The following is a 19,687-nucleotide window of genomic DNA, read 5'->3' on the forward strand; positions in this document are numbered from 1 at the left end:
AGCCACCTCAGGGTCCAGGATCAGCACCTTGTATTCCGTCTGAATACTCCCTCCCCAACCCGATGGCATGAATATCGATTTCTCCTTCCTTTGAACAAATCTCCCCCTCACCCCTCCCTCCCACTCCCTCTCTTCCTCTCTGACTTTTCACGTCCTCTCACCTGCTGATCACTTGTCTCTGGGTCCACTGCTCCATCCCTTTCTCCTGTTCTCCACTCTCGTCTCCTATTAGATTCTATTTTCTTCAGCTCTTGACCTTTCCCACCTACCTGGCTTCACCTATCACCTTCCAGCGAGACATTTCCTCTCCCGCCCCGATTTTATTCAGATATTTCCCCCATTGCATTTCAGTCCTGAAGGAGGGTTCAACTGGAAACATCGACTGTTGACTCTTTTCGATAGATGGTGCCCGGCCTGCTGAGTTCCGCCAGCATTTTGTTTGTGTTGCTTTGGATTTTCAGCATCTGCAGACTTTGTCGTGTTTGTGATTTACCTCTCCGTTGTCGCTCCAGCCTCCGGCTACTGGTGGCGCTGCATGGACCTTCGGCCACTGGTGGCGCTGCATGGACCTCCGGCCACTGGTGGCGCTGCATGGACCTCCGGGCACTGGTGGCGCAGCCGCGAACCTCCTGCTAAACGCATGCGCGGTGCCGAATGCAGCTGCCGTTGGCGGTTTCCTGTTCGGGCGGCGGTGAGTGGGAACAAATCTCGGGTTTGTGTGAATCGGGGCCGGTGGATCGGGAAAGTCCCGGGCCCGGGCTCTGTCTGACGGCTGGAGCAGGGGTGCAGGGACAATCTTTTAGGTGTTGGAGCTGGACGAGGGGTGATTGATAAGTTCGTGGCCTAAGTTAGAAGGCCTGAAGTTTACAGCTGTCGTTACATGTACGTGTAGTTCCGCTCTGTGAGTGATCATGCAGAAAGTTTGAAGCTAATAACTGTTGTGGTATTTCTGTTTCAGATAATTGAAAATTGACTGGTTTTCAAAATTGACTCCTTCCACCTTAGGCTAAGAACCTCGATCTCACACCTAGTTAGTTTACCAGCTCATTTCATGCACTGGGTAACTTCCTTCCCCCATTCATGTAATGAGCAGGTACACAAATTGGGTGTGGCATATATAAATGAATAGGGCTTCTTATAATGTCAAGCACTAAACCAAGATGAAAGAAATATATGAATTCCACAGCTCAATAGACAATAGATGCAGGAGTAGGCCATTCGGCCCTTCGAGCCAGCACCGCCATTCACTGTGATCATGGCTGATCATCCACAATCAGTATCCAGTTCCTGCCTTAACCCCATAACCTTTGATTCCGCTATCTTTAAGAGCTCTATCCATCTCTTTCTTGAAAGCAACCAGAGACTTGGCCTCCACAGCCTTTGGGGCAGAGCATTCCATACATCCACCACTCTCTGGGTGAAAAAGTTTTTCCTCAACTCCGTTCTAAATGGCCTGCTCCTTATTCTTAAACTGTGGCCTCTGGTTCTGGACTCACCCATCAGCAGGAACATGTTTCCTGCCTCCAGCATGTCCAATCCCTTAATAATTATAGATGTTTCAATTAGATCCCCTCTCAGGCTTCTAAATTCCAGAGTATACAGGCCCAGTCGCTCCAATCTTTCAACATATTACAGTCCCGCCATCCCGGGAATTAACCTTGTGAACCTACGCTGCACTCCCTCAATAGCAAGAATGTCCTTCCTCAAATTTAGAGACCAAAACTGCACACAGTACTGCAGGTGTGGTCTCACCAGGGCCCTGTACAGCTGCAGAAGGACCTCTTTGCTCTTATACTCAATTCCCCTTGTTATGAAGGCCAGCATGCCATTAGCTTTCTTCACTGCCTGCTGTACTTGCATGCTTGCTTTCAGTGACCGATGTACACAGAAATATAGTGACAGTTAAGACATTAACAAGATTATAGCCTATCAAACATCTGAACAGGGATCCAAGCCTGACTTCGAAGGACCATTACTTTCAGAACTGCATTTGGAGCCGGTTAGAAAATTTGAACGAGATGCAGGCGAAACACAGCTTTTGTTAGTTTTACTGTTATCAATGACTTGTATGTTATCCTTGTTACACTCCTCAGCTTGTTTACGGAAGAAAGAAGTTAACATTGTTTGCTTAGAAGCCACAGGGTTGTTAGTGAGAAAAATTTACTTTTGTATCAGCGAGTAATCCACGGACCACCACAGATGTAGCCTTACTGATACGACTGAGTCAGAGCAGACAGCAGGGCCCACAGCGCTCAGCAGTGTTCCTAAGCAGGTATAAAAATAACAGAAATAAAGCAAGTAAGTTTTTTACACTCTTAGCCACCTAAATTGGAACTAAGTAATCAAGTATGAAAAAAAACGTCTAATGAAGTTTTGCTAAAGCCGCGAATATTTCTGAATATTAGTATCAAAAGTGGAAGGTTGGCAACTCTGCCTCGTACCGTTTCTCTCGCAGAAATGTTTGGACAGGAAGTGTATCTGTGAGTGTCGATACTCACAATATCCTCACACGTCGGGTACTACATGGTTAGACCTATACAGATTCTGTTTAGTCTTTAAATGTATAAAAAGTTAAAGAAGCTTGAATCTTTACATAAATTATTGTCGTATCTATACGAATAAAAAATATCGTATTTGGAAGTGATAAATGTTAATAGGGGAGGAGGGCAACCATTTGGGAGGTTTGGAAATGCGTTTCGTCTCGTTCATTGCCTCCCTAAGTTACTCTTTTTCCTGTCAACACAAAGAGACAAACAGCCTCTTTCCAATCAACTACAGTTGGTGGAGCTCGGCCAAGGGGTTGATGCGCTATTAATGACAGTTGAAATGATGTAAAACTAGCTTATAGCCTAGAAATTTTTTTTCCCCATTTGCCTTGTGAAAAAAACTAAATTCACTTTATCCAGGTGTAGAAGAAGATTTTGGATGATTACCTTGAATTCTTCATCAAAATCAGGCCGAAGATAAGCGAGCAGTGAATTTTTCTTTCATTATTTTGGACTTTTAACCTGGGTTTCGATGTTCATTCCTTGCTTAATACAGCTGCTACCTGGAATCCAATGGTACCCGTTGGAAAGAGCGGAAAAACGCTCACACTTGTGTCCAGTCGTCCCTCGGCTGGAGAGAGACGGAGGATCTGTGAAATGGAGGGAGGCTACAGCAGGGCATGCTGGGAAAACAACGGGTCGAGCGAGGACAAATTTCACAAATACCTAAATAAAAAACAGTCACAGCTCCAGGATTTCACCAAAAACGATCAAATATCCTATCCTAATGTTATTAGTGGTATTTTCCCCACCAGTTACCACTCCCTATCCCAAACCCCCGCCTCTGTAAAATTCCCCCTATTTAATATGCGGCCGCTGTTAAATTCCCCGCTTGTTCATTTTGACGTTTTTTTACCGAGGTGCCGGAGTGGTGCCCCGGTGAGCTCCGGCAGCACTGCACTCCTGTTTAGATCCAAGTAAAATGGACCCGGGGATCAAGCTGCCCGGGTTTGTGAGGTGTTGAGCCAGTATTTCTGGTCTGGGATCAAATGTTTGTTTCTGGAGTTCCTCTGGAAGCAATGCTGTTAACCTGAGGAGAGAATGAGTTTGTATTCCATCCCTCACAAGGACAGGCTGTGATTAAATGGGCTGTTCTGTGTTTGCACCAGCAGAAATAGACCTGGGGGGGTTTCAGTGTTCAAACTGTGTTTGGAAATTCCTCCACGCTGTCACTTGTCTGTCAGACAGTGGAAATCAAACAGAAACTCAACTTGCTGGAGATCTGCACTAAATTCTGAACCCATTCTGACAGAAGATTGTGAACCTGAATGGTTAAATTTGTTTCTCTCCCCACAGCAGTTCCTTTCCTGTTGAGCGACTCTGGTGATTCCAGTTTCTTTCTATTAAATTCACTCTGGGATGGTTTACATTTCCTGATTGTCTGTTGTACTTGGGAATGTGTTCAGTGCAGTTGTTGCTGACAAGGTTCACATGAATAATCTCAGGAATGATCTGTTTTATGTGTGAGGAGCATTTGATGGTTATGGGGCTGTGCTCAGTGGAGTTCAGACGGGGTGGTGAAAGGGGAGGTGGTTAAGTAAACCTACTGAATGCTGAGAAGCCTGGATACAGTGGACATGGAGAGGATGTTTCCATTAGACGGAGAGTCTGTGATCTGACAGCACAGTCTCAGAATAAAGACGCTTCCCTTTAAAACTGAGATGAGAAAAATTTCTTCAGCCAAAAGATGGCTGATCTGTGGAATTTGTTGCCACAGAGGGTGGTTGGAGGCTGCCATTTGGGTATATTTAGGGCAGAGATTAATATATTCATCATTACTAAGTAGCTTCAGGGTTACAGGAGGAAGGCGGGAATATGGTGTTGGAATAAATCTCAGCCATGGTTGAGTGCTGGAGCAGACTCGATGGATCGAATCACCTAATTCTGTTCCTGCATCTTATATCTTAGCGATGACTGAACGATGACTCCTTCCTATCCCTCATCAGGTTTTGTGACGTGTCAGGGGCAGTTACAGATTTGTTCACTGAGATCATTAGATTTGTCTTCAATGTTTAGATTTCAGTGAGCAGAAATATTTTGTTCTCCTTTGTGTTGTTAACGTGCTTCATCATCTTTCATGTTAAAGTTAGACCTGCGGTGAGAGATTTATTGGAAGAAAAGCCCACAACTGGAAGAGAACCACGACTGAAGATGAGGGAACAGCAGCAAGTGACCCAGCCCGAGGACTGAGAGCACCAACTGGAGAGAACCCTTCTGACTCAGGGTTTCCATTGATTCAGTCCGGAGCAAGTTTGGTGAGTCTCATTTACTCAAACACTGGTCCTTTAGACATTACATATCTGTACAGAGTAAGGTAGGGAATAGTTATGGTGAGACTGAATGTGCCCAGAAATACCAGTTATGCCTCTGTCAGACCCAGTTACAATCACTTCTGGTCTGGTAATGTACTGTCAGTATCCCAGCTCTTTAAACTCACTCACATTCCCTCAGTGTTTGCTCATTTGAAGAACTTGCATCTTATGAAGTAGCTTTTGGTCTGTTCTGAGTGTGGAGAGGGAAAGAGGGGTGTTTATATTACTATCTTGCAAAAAGAAGTAATTGTTTGACATTACTTGCTGCAAACTCACTCCCCATACCCTGTACATTCTCAACCAGATTATTGACATAGATGACAAGTAGCAATGGGTGTAACCCTGGGGAACTCCACGAGGCGCGGGCCTGGACTCCAATAACCAGCCTCCCATCATCACCATCTGCTTCCTGCCATCTAGCTGTTCCCAGACTCTGGACTCTGTGACAAACACAATGTTAGCAGCAAGATTAGACAGAGATTAATATAAAGAGAGATTTGTTGCTTCCTGGTGCGTGGAATGCACTGCCTGAGTCAGTGGTGGAGGCAGATACACTAGTGAAGTTTAAGAGACTACTAGCCAGGTATATGGAGGAATCTAAGGTGGGGGCTTATATGGGAGGCAGGGTTTGAGGGTCGGCACAACATTGTGGGCCGAAGGGCCTGTACTGTGCTGTACTATTCTATATTCTATATCAAGACAGAAACACCTCCTCCTCCGTCATCTGTATAGGGTCCATGATCGCATTGCTGTTTCGCCTCACTGTAAAGACGCTGTATGTCTCCTGAGTAAACATAAATGCAAAAAATCCATTTTAAATCTCCCCCACCTACGTCAGCTTCATGCATTAATGCCCTCTCTGAACTTCAAGAAGACCAATTTTGCCTTTTGGTATACTTTTGTTTTGAATATATTTGATGAAGGAGTTGGTGCTCTCCTTTTCATTATCTGCTGGAGCAAACTCGTGCCGTACTTCAGCCCTCTTGATTCCCTCCTTTAGTAACTCTTGAATTATTTATACTTATCAGTACCTCATTTGTTCTTTCCTGCCTATACTTGCTATGCACTCCTTCACCAGGGTCTCAATATCTGTCAAAACCCAAGGTTCCCTAAACATGTTAGCCCTGCCTTTTATTCTGTCAGCAACATTCAAACTCTGTACTGGTCGTCATTTATGCATTCCATCTCTGTACTCTTAAAATAGCAGTTTTGAAGGCCTCACACTTACCAAGCACAGATTTGCTCGAAAACAACCTGTTCCAATTCACGTTCACCAGATCCTTTCTGATACCATTAAAATTGGCCTTTTCTCCAATTTAGAACCAGACCTACCCATTTCCATAATGATCTTTAAACTAATGGTATTATGATCACTAGATCCAAAGTATTTACCTGCACAGACCTCTGTTACCTGCCCCGTCATGTACCCTAACAGTATTTCAGTCTATAGTTATGACCTCAATATATTGATCAAGGGAACTTCCTTGAACACATTTTACCAACGATATCCCAAACAGCCCTTTAAAGTATGGGTGTCCCGGTCAATAAGTGGAAAGTTACAACCATCTAGCATCATAACCTTCTAAGTTGCCTGTGATTTCTCAAACAATTTGATCCCCCAAATCCTATTGACTATTGGGCACTCTGTAATATAATCCCATCCCTTCCTTATTGTTCAGTTTCACCCATAAGGCCTCAGTGGATGAGCTTTCCAGTTTGTCCTGTATGAGCAATGCAGGGACATTTTCCCTAACTAGTGATGTCACTTGTCCTTCTTTAATCCCTGCCACTCAATCAAATTGTGTCTAACGCAACAGAACCCTGGAAGACTGACCTGCCAGTCCTGCACCTCCTCCAATCAAATCACATTAATGCTTGCAATACTGTAATTCAATACGCTGATCCATGCTCTAAGCTCATCAGCCTTTCCTACAATACTCCTTGCAATGAAATAATACACATTTGGGAACATTTGTTTCACCATGTTCTTTCTTTAGACTCCTGACTTTTTATGTTGGATTAACAGCATCTTTCCCACACAACCACTCCACTATCCACTCTGGTTCTTCATCCCCTTGCAGCTCAAGTTTGACACCTCACCCCATCCCGATGCAGTGTTAACAACCCTTCCCGCAAGGGTATCAGTCCCCCTCCAGTTCGGATGCAAAACGATCATGTCTGTCCAGGTCCCATCTTCCTTGGAATCATCCAAACATCTGCAGCACTCCACAATGCACCATCTCATCAGCCACACGTTAGACTGTATTATATCCTATTTCAGGCCTCACTAGCATGTGGTATGGGTGGCAATCCTGAAGACACAACCCTGGATGTTGTGCACTTTAACCTATCACCTACATCCATGAACTCACTTTGCAGCACCTCTTCACCCTTCCTGCCCTGTCATTGGTGCCGACGTGAACCTTGACCTCTGCTCACACTACCCTTAAACATGTTTCAGACTGGATGCGAGATTTCCCCGACCATGGCAACACACCATCCAGAAATCTTGTTCTCATTAATAGCGATGGCAGTCACTGCTGCTTCACGTCACTCACGGGCCACAGTGAAGAGATATGCAAAGTATGCATTAGCTATACAGGACCCTGGTCAGACCCCACTTGAGCTCAGCTCTGGTCACTTCACTACAGGAAGGATGTGGAAACTACAGAAAGGGTGCAGAGGAGATTTACAAGGATTGGGGAGCATGCCTAATGAGAATAGGTTAAGTGAACTCAGCCTTTTCTCTTTGGAGCGGTGGAGGATGAGAGGTGACCTGATATGGGTGTATAAGATGATGAGAGGCATTGATCGTGTGGGTAGTCAGAGGCTTTTTCCCAGAGCTGAAATGGCTAGCACGAGAGGGCACACAGATTTAAGGTGCTTGTAAGTACAGAGGAGATGTTTTTTTACGCAGAGTGGTGAGTGCATGGAACTGTGGTGGAGACGGATATGAAGGGGTGTTTTAAGAGACTTCTGGATACATGGAGCTTAGAAAACTAGAGGGCTATGGGTAACCTTAGGTAATTTCTAATGTAAGTACATGTTCAGCACAGCATTGTGGGCTGAAGGGCCTGTATTGTGCTATAGGTTTTCAATGTTTCTATGTTTCTAAAGTTCACCTGCTATTTCTTTGTCTTCCATTACTAGCTCACCAATATCATTTTCCAGTGGACCAATATCAACTCTCAACTCCATTTTTTCTTTTTATGTAACTGAACAAAAACATTTGTTATCCTGCTTGATATTATTGTCTAGTCTCACCTCATATTTCATCTTTTCCCTTCTTATAGCTTTTTTAGTTGCCTTTTGTTAGATTTTAAAAGGTTTCCAATCATCCAACTTCCCACTCACTTTTGCTTCCATATTGACACTCACTCACTCATGGACTAATCACAGGACACACAAAAGGCGAACAGTATAGATCACCAGCATTTCATCCGAAGTTGCACTGGTGATGTTGCCTAGCTGGGTAATGAAACATCTGCAAGCGAACAAGCCAGCTCGGCGAGCCACTAAACAAGATCTGGGTTATTACACAACACCCAATCTAAGCGAGCCTTTCCCCAAGTAGGCTCAAGCACAATCGCAATAAATCCCCTCTCCTGCGACCCGACACCTTAAGTATGCTTGATTTTCCCATTCCCCTTGCATATTGAAGTTCGCCAGGACAAATGTGTCATTACCCTTATTACATGCCTTTTCCCTTTGCAACTCAAACCCACATCTTGGCGACTATTTGGAGGCCTGTATATGATTCCCATAATGTGCTTTGTTACCCCCTGTAATTTCTTATCTCCACCCACAAAGAGTCAACGTCCTCTGACTTTATGTCCCCTTTTTCTGAAGGTGTAATTCCATCTCGAAAACATAGCCAATGTCTTCCTGCCTGTCCTTTCGAAACAAAGTATATCTTTTGATGTTAAACTCCCAAACAAGATCTTCTTTCAGCCACAACTCAGTAATGGCCACAACGTCGTACCAACCAAAATCGAATTTTGCCTCTGTGGTACAATTTAACACTTGGCTGTGTCCACATTTAAACCTGCTGGCTCATCTTCAGCTCTATCATACTGGTTTCCATTGCCCTGTCATATTAGTTTAAAACACTCCCAACAGCTCCAGTAAATTCGCCTGCAAGAATATCGGACCCTGCTGGAATCCCTGCCCCTTGCTGTATTCTTCGGCCACACACTTATCTGCCACCTCATTCTATTCCTATCCCCACTGTCGGGTGGCACAGGCAGTGATCCCGAGATTACTACCTTTGAGTTCCTGCTTCTCAGCTTCCTTCCTAACTCGCTGTGTTTTGTTTTCCAGACCTCTTCCCTGTTCTCTTCCTATATCATTGGTACCAATATTTATCACGACTCGTGACCTTTCCTTTTCAGGATATTATGGACGTGTCCAGTAACGTTTCGGACCCTGGCTCCTGAGAGGCAAAGTAGCATCGGTGTCTCCTTTTTGAGTCCACAGAATCGCTTACCTCTCCTGCTGACTATAGAGTCCCGTATTACTGCTGACATCTTCTTCAGATTTCTGCTGTTCTGCACAACATCCGGGAGTTGCCTGAGTTCATGTCCCAGCTCCTCGGAGCATAGGATACCGTAGAGGTGTGGTGGGGCTTATTGCCTGAGTTCACGTACTAGCTCCTCAGAGCAGAGGAGACTGTAGAGGTGTGGTGAGGGTGTATAGCCTGAGTTAATGTAACAGTTCCTCGGAGAAGAAGAGACTGTAGACTACTGCGGGGTGTGTTACATCGTGACTGGCTGAGCTTGGAAAAGGAAATGGAAATAATGTTCCTTTTCTGTGGCTCAGTACTGACAGTTTCAACCTAAAGAAGTGTCGAGAGTATCCGCTCCATTATGAGAAAGTAAAAGTCAGTAGAGCAAGTAAATTGCCCCCCGACCCCCACTGTTACCCTCTGCGGTGTTGCCCAGTTCAGCAGAAGCTGAGCAGTGAAAGCGGTGAAACCAGCCGCTCCACACAACACTCTCCTCTCCAGAATCACGTGTGCACTTGGTGCTCGCTGGAACACCGGGGAATCTGCAAACTACGAACAGAGGGGAGAGGGGAGGCTTTAACAGCGAACCTGAATCGGATCAGAAATGTTTCGGGGCCATCGTTCATCTTCAGACGCTCTTATCTCTGATCTCCCAATTTCACCCAAACAGTGTCATTAACAATTTCTTATTATTGGGGTAAATACGTGAGTGTTCGGTGTTCATCAGATCAGGCATTGACCACCTATTTCTGTCCATCCTAAGATGTTCAACAGAAACACAAGGAGACTCTGCGGGCACAAACTGAAACACTGAGAGTGAACACAATCCTGATGAGGGAGAAGGTGAAGGTTTTCCAGCTGGTTGATCGATACGCTGAGCTCACGGTCATTTCTACTGTTCGAGATCGGAGACTGGTGGAACATGAACTGCTGGCAAGAGGCAGAGACCACGAGGAGTGCAGAGAGGAACATCTCCGCGGACAGCTGGAGAAAATCGGGATTGCTCATCTGTTTGAGAATAGTTACTCACATAGTTTTTGGGACAAAATGAAAAGATTCTTCACACAATCAACTTCGGGATGTTCAGCAGCAGTGGCCGGAGTCCCAGGGATCGGGAAAACAACAATGGTACAAAAGATTGTTTATGACTGGGTCACGGGGAAAATATACCAACAATTCCAGTTTGCCTTCAGTTTCAAATTCTGGGATTTAAACTCCATTAATTGCAGAATAAACTTGAAAGAACTGATTCTGCATCAATATCCGTATTTTGGGAATGCCCTGAGAGAGGTCTGGAAGAACCCAGAGGGATTGCTGTTTATATTCGATGGATTGGATGAATTCAAGCACAGAATCGATTTTGCTGACAGTCGGAGAGATACAGAACCCAAGCACCAGTGCCCAGATCCTGAATTCAAGTGCAAGGTGTCTGACATTGTGTACAGTTTAATCCAGGGCAAGCTGCTCCCAGGGTGTTCAGTGCTGGTGACCACACGTCCCACTGCGTTACATCTATTGGAAAAGGCGAAGATCAGTGTCTGGGCTGAAATCCTGGGATTTGTAGGTGAGGAACGGAAGGAATATTTCATCAGGTATTTTGAAGATCAGACGGTAGCGGCAGCAACCCCTCCTACTGCTGGATCCTCGCTCTGGCATTGGGTCCCTTCTTCACACAAAGAGTCAGGGACCCAGAGCGAATTCCCAAGACCATCACCCAACTATATTCCTACTATATTTACAACATCCTGAAAAACCATGGTCGTGAGATTGACAGTCCCCTGATGTGTTACTCAGGGTTGGTCAGATGGCCTTCAGAGGAGTGCTCGAGAAGAAGATTGTGTTTACAGGTGGAGATTTGATCAACTACAATCTGCAGCCTTCCCAGTTCCTGATGGAGCTTTTGGAGAGAGAGGATTCTGCCCGGAGCGTGGTGTACACATTTCCCACACCTCACCATCCAAGAGTTTGTAACTGCAGTAGCACAGTTCCTGAATCCACATCCCGGGGATATCCTGTAAAGGGATTTGGATAAAACTGTAGTGAATCAGATTGTGAAGAATTGTGACAAGTGACCAGGGGATCGGTCAGTAATTCCCCAAGGACAGGAGGGTTCTGTGGTTCCTTGTGAAGGGATGTTGGAGACTTCATCAGATCAGTGAACAACGGCCATTGGTTTAATGGTAGTAAATCACAGGAATGGCCGTGTTTCTCACTGACTGTGACACGTCCATTGACAATGTTCCTTCTCAGTTGTACAAGGCCTTGGTGAGACCGCACCTGGAGTATTGTGTGCAGTTTTGGTCCCCTAATCTGAGGAAAGACATCCTTGCCATAGAGGGAGTACAAAGAAGGTTCACCAGATTGATTCCTGGGATGGCAGGACTTTCATATGAAGAAAGAATGGATGAACTGGGCTTGTACTCGTTGGAATTTAGAAGATTGAGGGGGGATCTGATTGAAACGTATAAGATCCTAAAGGGATTGGACAGGCTAGATGCAGGAAGATTGTTCCCGATGTTGGGGAAGTCCAGAACGAGGGGTCACAGTTTGAGGATAGAGGGGAAGCCTTTTAGGACCGAGATTAGGAAAAACTTCTTCACACAGAGAGTGGTGAATCTGTGGAATTCTCTGCCACAGGAAACAGTTGAGGCCAGTTCATTGGCTATATTTAAGAGGGAGTTAGATATGGCCCTTGTGGCTACGGGGGTCAGGGGGTATGGAGGGAAGGCTGGGGCGGTGTTCTGAGTTGGATGATCAGCCATGATCATAATAAATGGTGGTGCAGGCTCGAAGGGCCGAATGGCCTACTCCTGCACCTATTTTCTATGTTTCTATGGTTCACTGTTACCGACACTGACTGCAGCAGGTGGGTCAGAGATTCACACCCGCTTCCCAGTGAGAAGGAGATAAATACCATTGTGAGATTGTCCTCCCTGCCCTTCCCCGTGTGTGACTTTTCTCACTACCAGATACCGTGAGCGCATCTCTTCTGGGCCTCTTTTCAGTCTCACCCCTCCCGTACAATCTTTTTCTGTAACCCCTCATCTTGTATGATTATCGTTTCCCCCCGAGTCCTCCTGTGAGACAACTCATCCCTATCCCCCTTCCTCCTGTGGGATCTTTTCCCCAATCCCTTCCTCCTGTTGGATGTCTTCCCCATCCCCCTTCCTCCTGTGGGATCTCGCTTCCCCATCCCCCTTCATCCTGTGGGATCTCTCTTCTCCTCCCCCTTCCTCATGTGGGATCTCTCTTCCCCATCCCCCTTCATCCTGTGGGATCTCTCTTCCCCATCCCCCTTCATCCTCTGGGATCTCTCTTCCCCATCCGCCTTCCTCCTGCTGGATCTCTCTTCCCCATCTACCTTCCTCCCGCGGGATCTCTCTTCCCCATCCGCCTTCCTCCTGCTGGATCTCTCTTCCCCATCTGCCTTCCTCCCACAGGATCTCGCTTCCTCATCCGCCTACCTCCTGCAGGTTCTATCTTCCTATCCTTTTGCTTGGCTGGAGTCCCACCACTATCTCCCATCGACACTTTCCCATTCACAAATCTTCCTCACTGGGGGACTTACTTCCATCCTTCAATTCTTGCAGGTAGGTTTGCTAGAGAGGCTCTAGTGGATTTAAACGAGATACAAGTGGCGAGGGGAACCAAAGTGTAGGAACAGATGTAGGGGAGAAGGAAGAAAAAGGAGATAGTAAAGTTGTTTGCACCATTAGTGATAAACAGAGAGATAGAGGTGGAAAATTACTTAAATGCATTTATTTTAATGCTAGGAGCATTGTAAGAAAGGTGGATGAGCCTTGAGCATGGATTGATACCTGGAAGTATGATGTTGTAGCTATTAGTGAAACATGGTTGCAGGAGGGGTTTGTTTGGCAACTAAATATTTCTGGATTTCATTGCTTCAGGTGTGCTAGAATCAGAGGGACAAGAGGGGGAGGTGTTGCTTTGCTTGTCAGAGAAAATATTACAGCAGTGCTCTGGCAGGATAGATTAGAGGGCTCGTCTAGGGAGGCTATTTGGGTGGAACTGACGAATCGGAACGGTATAGTAACACTTATAGGGGTGTATTCTAGACCACCAAATGGGGAGCAAGAATTGAAGGAGCTAATTTGTAAGGAGATAGCAGATATTTGTAGTAAGCACACGGTTGAGAGTGTGGGAGATTTTAATTTTCCACATGTAGACGGGGAAGCCCAGACTGTAAAAGGGCTAGATGGTTTGGAGTTAGTAAAATGTGTGCAGGATAGTTTTTTGCAGCAACACATAGAGGTACCAGCTAGAGAAGGAGCAGTGCTGGATTTCCTGTTAGGGAATGAGATAGGGCAGGTGACGAAGGTATGTGTTTGGGAGCAATTCGGGTCCAGTGATCACAATGCCATTAGTTTCAATATAATTATGGAGGATAGGTCTGGACCGAGGGTTGAGATTTTTGATAGGAGAAAGGCTAACTTTAAGGAGATGCGAAAGGATTTAGAAGGAGTGGATTGGGACAATTTGTTTTATGGGAAGGATGTAATAGAGAAATGGAGGTCATTTTAAGGTGAAATTTTGAGGGTACAGAATCTTTATGTTCCTGTCAGGTTGAAAGGAAAGGTTAAAAGTTTGAGAGAACCATGGTTTTCAAGGGATATTGGAAACTTGGTTTGGAAAAAGAAAGATATCTACAATAAATATAGGCAGCATGGAGTAAATGAGGTGCTCGAGGAATATAAAGAAGGTAAAAAGAATCTTGAGAAAGAAATTAGAAAAGCTAGAAGAAGATACGAGGTTGTTTTGGCAAGTAAGGTGAAAATAAATCCAAAGTAAATGCAAAGGGTTTCTACCGTTATATTAATAGCAAAAGGACAGTAAGGGATAAAATTGGTCCCTTAGAGAATCAGAGTGGGCAGCTATGTATGGAGCCAAAAGAGATGGGGGAGATTTTGACCAATTTCTTTTCTTCAGTATTCACTAAGGAGAGGATATTGAATTGTGTATGGTAAGGGAAACAAAGAGGGTAGTTATGGAAACTATGATAATGAAAGAAGAGCAAGTACTGGAGCTTTTAAGGAATATAAAAGTGGATAAGTCTCCAGGTCCTGACAGGATATTCCCTAGGACCTTAAGGGAAGTTAGTGTGGAAATAGCAGGGGCTCTGACAGAAATATTTCAAATGTCATTAGAAACGGGGATGGTGCCGGAGGATTGGAGTATTGCTATATATGGTATATATAATTATCTGGATAGACAGGGTCTGATTAGGAACAGTCAACATGGATTTGTGCATGGAAAGTAATGTTTGACAAATCTTATTGAATTTTTTGAAGAGGTTGCTAGGAAAGTTGACAAAGGTAAAGCGGTGGATGTTGTCTATATGGGCTTCAGTAAGGCCTTTGACAAGGTTCCACACGGAAGGTTAGTTAGGAAGGTTCAATCGTTAGGTATTAGTATTGAAGTAGTAAAATGGATTCAGCAGTGGCTGGATGGGAGACGCCAGAGAGTAGTGGTGGATAAATGTTTGTCAGATTGGAGGCCGGTGACTAGCGGTGTGTCTCAGGGATCTGTACTGGGTCCAGTGTTGTTTGGCATATACATTAATGATCTGGATGATGGGGTGGTAAATTGGATGAGTAAATATGCAGATGATACTAAGATAGGTGGAGTTGTGGATAATGAAGTAGGTTTTCAAAGCTTGCAGAGAGATTTAGGCCAGTTAGAAGAGTGGGCTGAAAGATGGCAGAGGGAGTTTAATGCTGATAAATGTGAGGTACAACATTTTGGTAGGACTAATCAAAATAGGACATACATGGTAAATGGTAGGGCACTGAAGAATGCTGTAGAACAGAGGGATCTGGGAATAATGGTGCATAGTTCCCTGAAGGTGGAATCTCATGTGGATAGGGTGGTGAAGAAAGCTTTTGGTTTGCTGGCCTTTATTAATCAGAGCATTGAGTATAGGAGTTGGGATGTAATGTTGAAATTGTACAAGGCATTAGTAAGGCCAAATTTGGAGTATTGTGTACAGTTCTGGTCACTGAATTATAGGAAAGATGTCAATAAAATAGAGAGAGTACAGAGAAGATTTACTAGAATGTTACCGGGGTTTCATCACCTAAGTTACAGAGAAAGGTTGAACAAGTTGGGTCTTTATTTTTTGAAGCGTAGAAGGTTGAGGGGGGACTTGATAGAGGTATTTAAAATTATGAGGGGGATAGATAGAGTTGACGTGGATAGGCTTTTTCCATTGAGAGTGGGGGAGATTCAAACAAGAGGACATGAGTTGAGAGTTAAAGGGCAAAAGTTTAGGGGTAACATGAGGGGGAACTTCTTTACTCAGAGAGTGGTAGCTGTGTGGAACGAGCTTCCAGCAGAAGTGGTTGAGGCAGGTTCGATGTTGTCATTTAAAGTAAAATTGGATAGCTATATGGACAGGAAAGGAATGGAGCATTACGGGCTGAGTGCGGGTCAGTGGGACTAGGTGAGAGTAAGCATTTGGCATGGACTAGAAGGGCCGAGATGGCCTGTTTCCGTGCTGTAATTGTTATATATCGTTATATGGTTAACCCTACCCCTCTGGAGTCTCTCACATCAGAAACATTTCTCTCATCGGGAAATGAGGCAGAATATGTGGAGTTCACAGGGTCACATCGACAGACTAAATTACCGACATTCGGTGAATACCCTGGAGCTGGGCAGTGAGGGACATTGATAATGATGGGAACTCCGATCAGTGATTTACCGAAGGGTTTAATGTTTCCTGAAATATTCGAGTGAGAGAAATTCCCTCAGACCCACAGTTTGAATCACTTTGTTGATCAACTTGTTTGTTTGTGTTCAGACTTGGGAGGAATAAACTGGGAGATTCAGGAGTGAAACTGGTGTCTGCGGCTCTGAGGAACCCGGAGTGTAAAATACAGAAACTCTGGTAAGTACCAGACTGTGGGAGATTGTGTTTACAGTCACTGAGTGTGTGACACTGAACAATAATGTGATCAGTAATTTCTTTATTAACCTTTTTATTGATTTAAAAGTATAAATACAGTAAAGAGGAGAATTAGTTCAAGTATATATATCAGTAACAATATAAACCAAGATTAAGATAGACATTGTCAAAGTCATAGATATTAAACTAGTATAATATATAATAAAAGAAAATGAAAATAACAATTCTCCTCTTAACCAGTTTATGAAGAGAAAGGAAAAAACATTGGGTTTTAAATGAAAAGGGAAAAAAAACACTACACTATAACAAAACAAAAAAAGGGGGACTGGGCATCTCATTTTGAGGATACGACCCAAAAAGAGAGAGAGAGAGAGAGAAAGACTTTCTGATCAAATCTAAAACTTCGATTAAAAAAAGATCGTAAGAGTAATAAACCAAATTAAATGAAAATATTGGATAAAAGGTCACCATATTTGCTCAAATTTAAAGGATGTATCAAATGTCCGACTTCTTATTTTCTCTAAACTTAAACAGGACATAATGGAGGAGAGCCAGTAAATGACTGTAGGTGGATTAGAATCCTTCCACTCCAATAAAGTGGCTCTCCCAGCCGGTAAGGTCGAAACGGCTATCATACATCGAGCGGAAACAAGAATATTTCGTAAGCAAATTAGGTTGTAGATCCAGATCCAAGACTTTTGATAGTGTTTTAAAAACATCTCTGCAAAAGTTATCTGGCTTTATACAAGACCAATACTTATGAGTTAAAGCGTCCAGCTCAATATTACATCTGTCACAAGTAGGATTAATACTGGAGAAAATATGCGCTGGTTTATCCTTTGACACATGGGCCCGATGCGCTACCTTGAACCGTATCAAGGAACGACAGGCACAAATAGATGAGTTGTTAACCAAATGAAAAGTTTTACTCCATTGATTATCTGAAAATGACTCTTTATCATTAGATATCATTCGTGAACTCGATAAGCATTTATAGATTAAGCTAACAACCTTTTTTGAAATGGACTCTCCAGGAGGCGCTCATGGTGTGAGGTACATTTTGGCTTCGCTCCATTCCCTTTACTTCTTTTACCCGTAACCACCCTTATTTAATCTGTTTATACCGACACTAATAGGTTTATAACACAAATATATCTTTGAACTTTGATTTTAACTCGCTGGAAATGTGAACCAGAGGACGAGAAGTTAAAAATGGGAAAGACTCCAACAGCAACGGGAAAAAAAAGATGGCGATCCTAAAGCATCTAAGCAAATACCAATAACTTTTGAAATAATGTCGAATCTTCTAGATGAAAAACTTAATCAAAGATTTGCTGTGTTTGAAGAAGTTTTGAAGATGATTCAAGATGACATTAGATCGTTTAGATGTGAAATTGATCAACAGCAAACTAGAATTTCAGAACTGGATGCTGCCCGTTGGCAGAGGACAAAAGATTGAAGCCCTGGAAAAAAATCTGGCTTCAACATCCCATGTTGGAACGTTATAAATCCAAGATTATTGATCTCGAAGATCAATCCCGATGACAGAACTTGCGGATAATCGGGCTTCCCAAAGATATCGAGACGGCCGATCCTACCAAATACTTTTCTCAATTTTTAATGGATGTGTTTGGTTCAGAGGTTTTGGAGGCCCCTCCATTGCTCGATCGCGTGCACCATACATTGCGCCCCAAACCTTCCAGAGAATTTAAACTGAGACCCATTATTATTCTGTTCCATTATGCTCACATGAAGGATCGTGTGGTGCGAGCTGCGTAGCGGAAAGATATGATCGAATTTCAAAGTTTCAAATTTTGCCTCGTTGAAGATTTCAGTCCTGAAGTTCTGAGGGAATGGATAGCTTTTAAACCACAGATGTCAGAATTTTATCAAAAAGGCCTTAACCAGCGTTGCTGTTTCCAGCACGTTTGAAAATAGTTCTTGCCGATAACTCTCGTCGTCTGTTTAAATCTCCGGATGAAGCTCAGTTTTCTTGACAATCAGCGTTCCTCTGCTCCGGACTAATTAACGGACTGTTGTTTATTCTCTTTGTTCTTACATGCTTGTTTTTTCAGTAGATCCAGATCCAAAACTTTTGATAGTGTTTTCAAAACATCTCTCCAAAAGCTTACAGCTTTGGATTTTTATAATCTGAGGGCTTTTGCCCTGGGTTTGTAGGGTAGGTATTTTTCGTATTTTCGGATAAGTTTTCTTTCTTTACTGATTCTGTATTTTATTTATTCTTTTTTACTTTTTATTTTTCTTTCTTTGAAACTTTATAGGCCTATATCCTTGCTAAATGTGGATTCCAAGATATTTTCAAAATTACTGGCAACTAGACTGGAGAAAGTATTGCCTCCAATTATTTCTGTTGACCAGACTGGATTTATTAAAAATCATTATTCCTTCTTTAATATTAGGAGATCAATGAATATTGTTTATACTTCTTCATCCAGAACTCCAGAATGTGTCATTTCACTGGACACTGAGAAAGCTTTTGACAGAGTCGAATGGACATATTTGTTTAATTCGCTTGAGAAATTCAATTTTAGTCCGATATTTATATCTTGGATTAAACTGATACACCTTACCCCCTTCGGCTTCGGTATTTACCAATAATCAAAGATCTCCCTTTTTTCAGTTATTTCCTGGTACTCGGCAGGGTTGCCCTCTTTGTCCATTATTATTTGATATTGCCCTGGAACCTTTAGATATTGCTATTCGTGACTCTCCTAATATATTTGGCATTACCCGCAGGAATGAGATACACAAACTATCACTATATGCAGATGATTAATTACTATATATCTCTAACCCTGAGAAATCCATTCCGGCAGTTTTAGCTCTGCTTCCTCAGTTGAGTAACTTTTCCGGTTACAAATTGATTAATAAGAAGCATAAGGACTTATTGAAGTTCAATTTTTTTTCCTAAATCCTTTTTTAATACTGTTGATTCCAAAAGTTCCTCATATATGGCAGAATAAAAATCTCAGATTAAGTAAAAAATACTTACGTAGAACATAGACATAGAACATAGAATAGTACAGCACAGTACAGGCCCTTCGGCCCACAATGTTGTGCCGACCCTCAAACCCTGCCTCCCATGTAAGCCCCCCATCTTAGATTCCTCCATATACCTGACTAGTAGTCTCTTAAACTTCACTAGTGTATCTGCCTCCACCACTGACTCAGGCAGTGCATTCCATGTACCAACCACTCTCTGAGTAAAATACCTTCCTCTAATATTCCCCTTGAACTTCCCACCCCTTACTTTAAAGCCATGTCCTCTTGTATTGAGCAGTGGTGCCCTGGGGAAGAGGCGCTGTCTATCCACTCTATCTATTCCTATTATCCTCTACACCTCTATCATGTCTCCTCTCATCCTCCTTCTCTCCAAAGA

General features: G+C 43.4%; 1 long non-coding RNA gene across 1 annotated transcript in view; it reads right to left on the minus strand.

Moving 5' to 3' along the window:
• The window catches only part of LOC140208460 (uncharacterized), a 29,276-nt gene that overhangs the window by 474 nt on the left and 9,115 nt on the right, over nucleotides 1–19,687 (minus strand). The window lies entirely within an intron of this gene.

Source organism: Mobula birostris, chromosome 13 (genome assembly GCF_030028105.1).
Source record: "Mobula birostris isolate sMobBir1 chromosome 13, sMobBir1.hap1, whole genome shotgun sequence".
NCBI lineage: Eukaryota > Metazoa > Chordata > Chondrichthyes > Myliobatiformes > Myliobatidae > Mobula > Mobula birostris.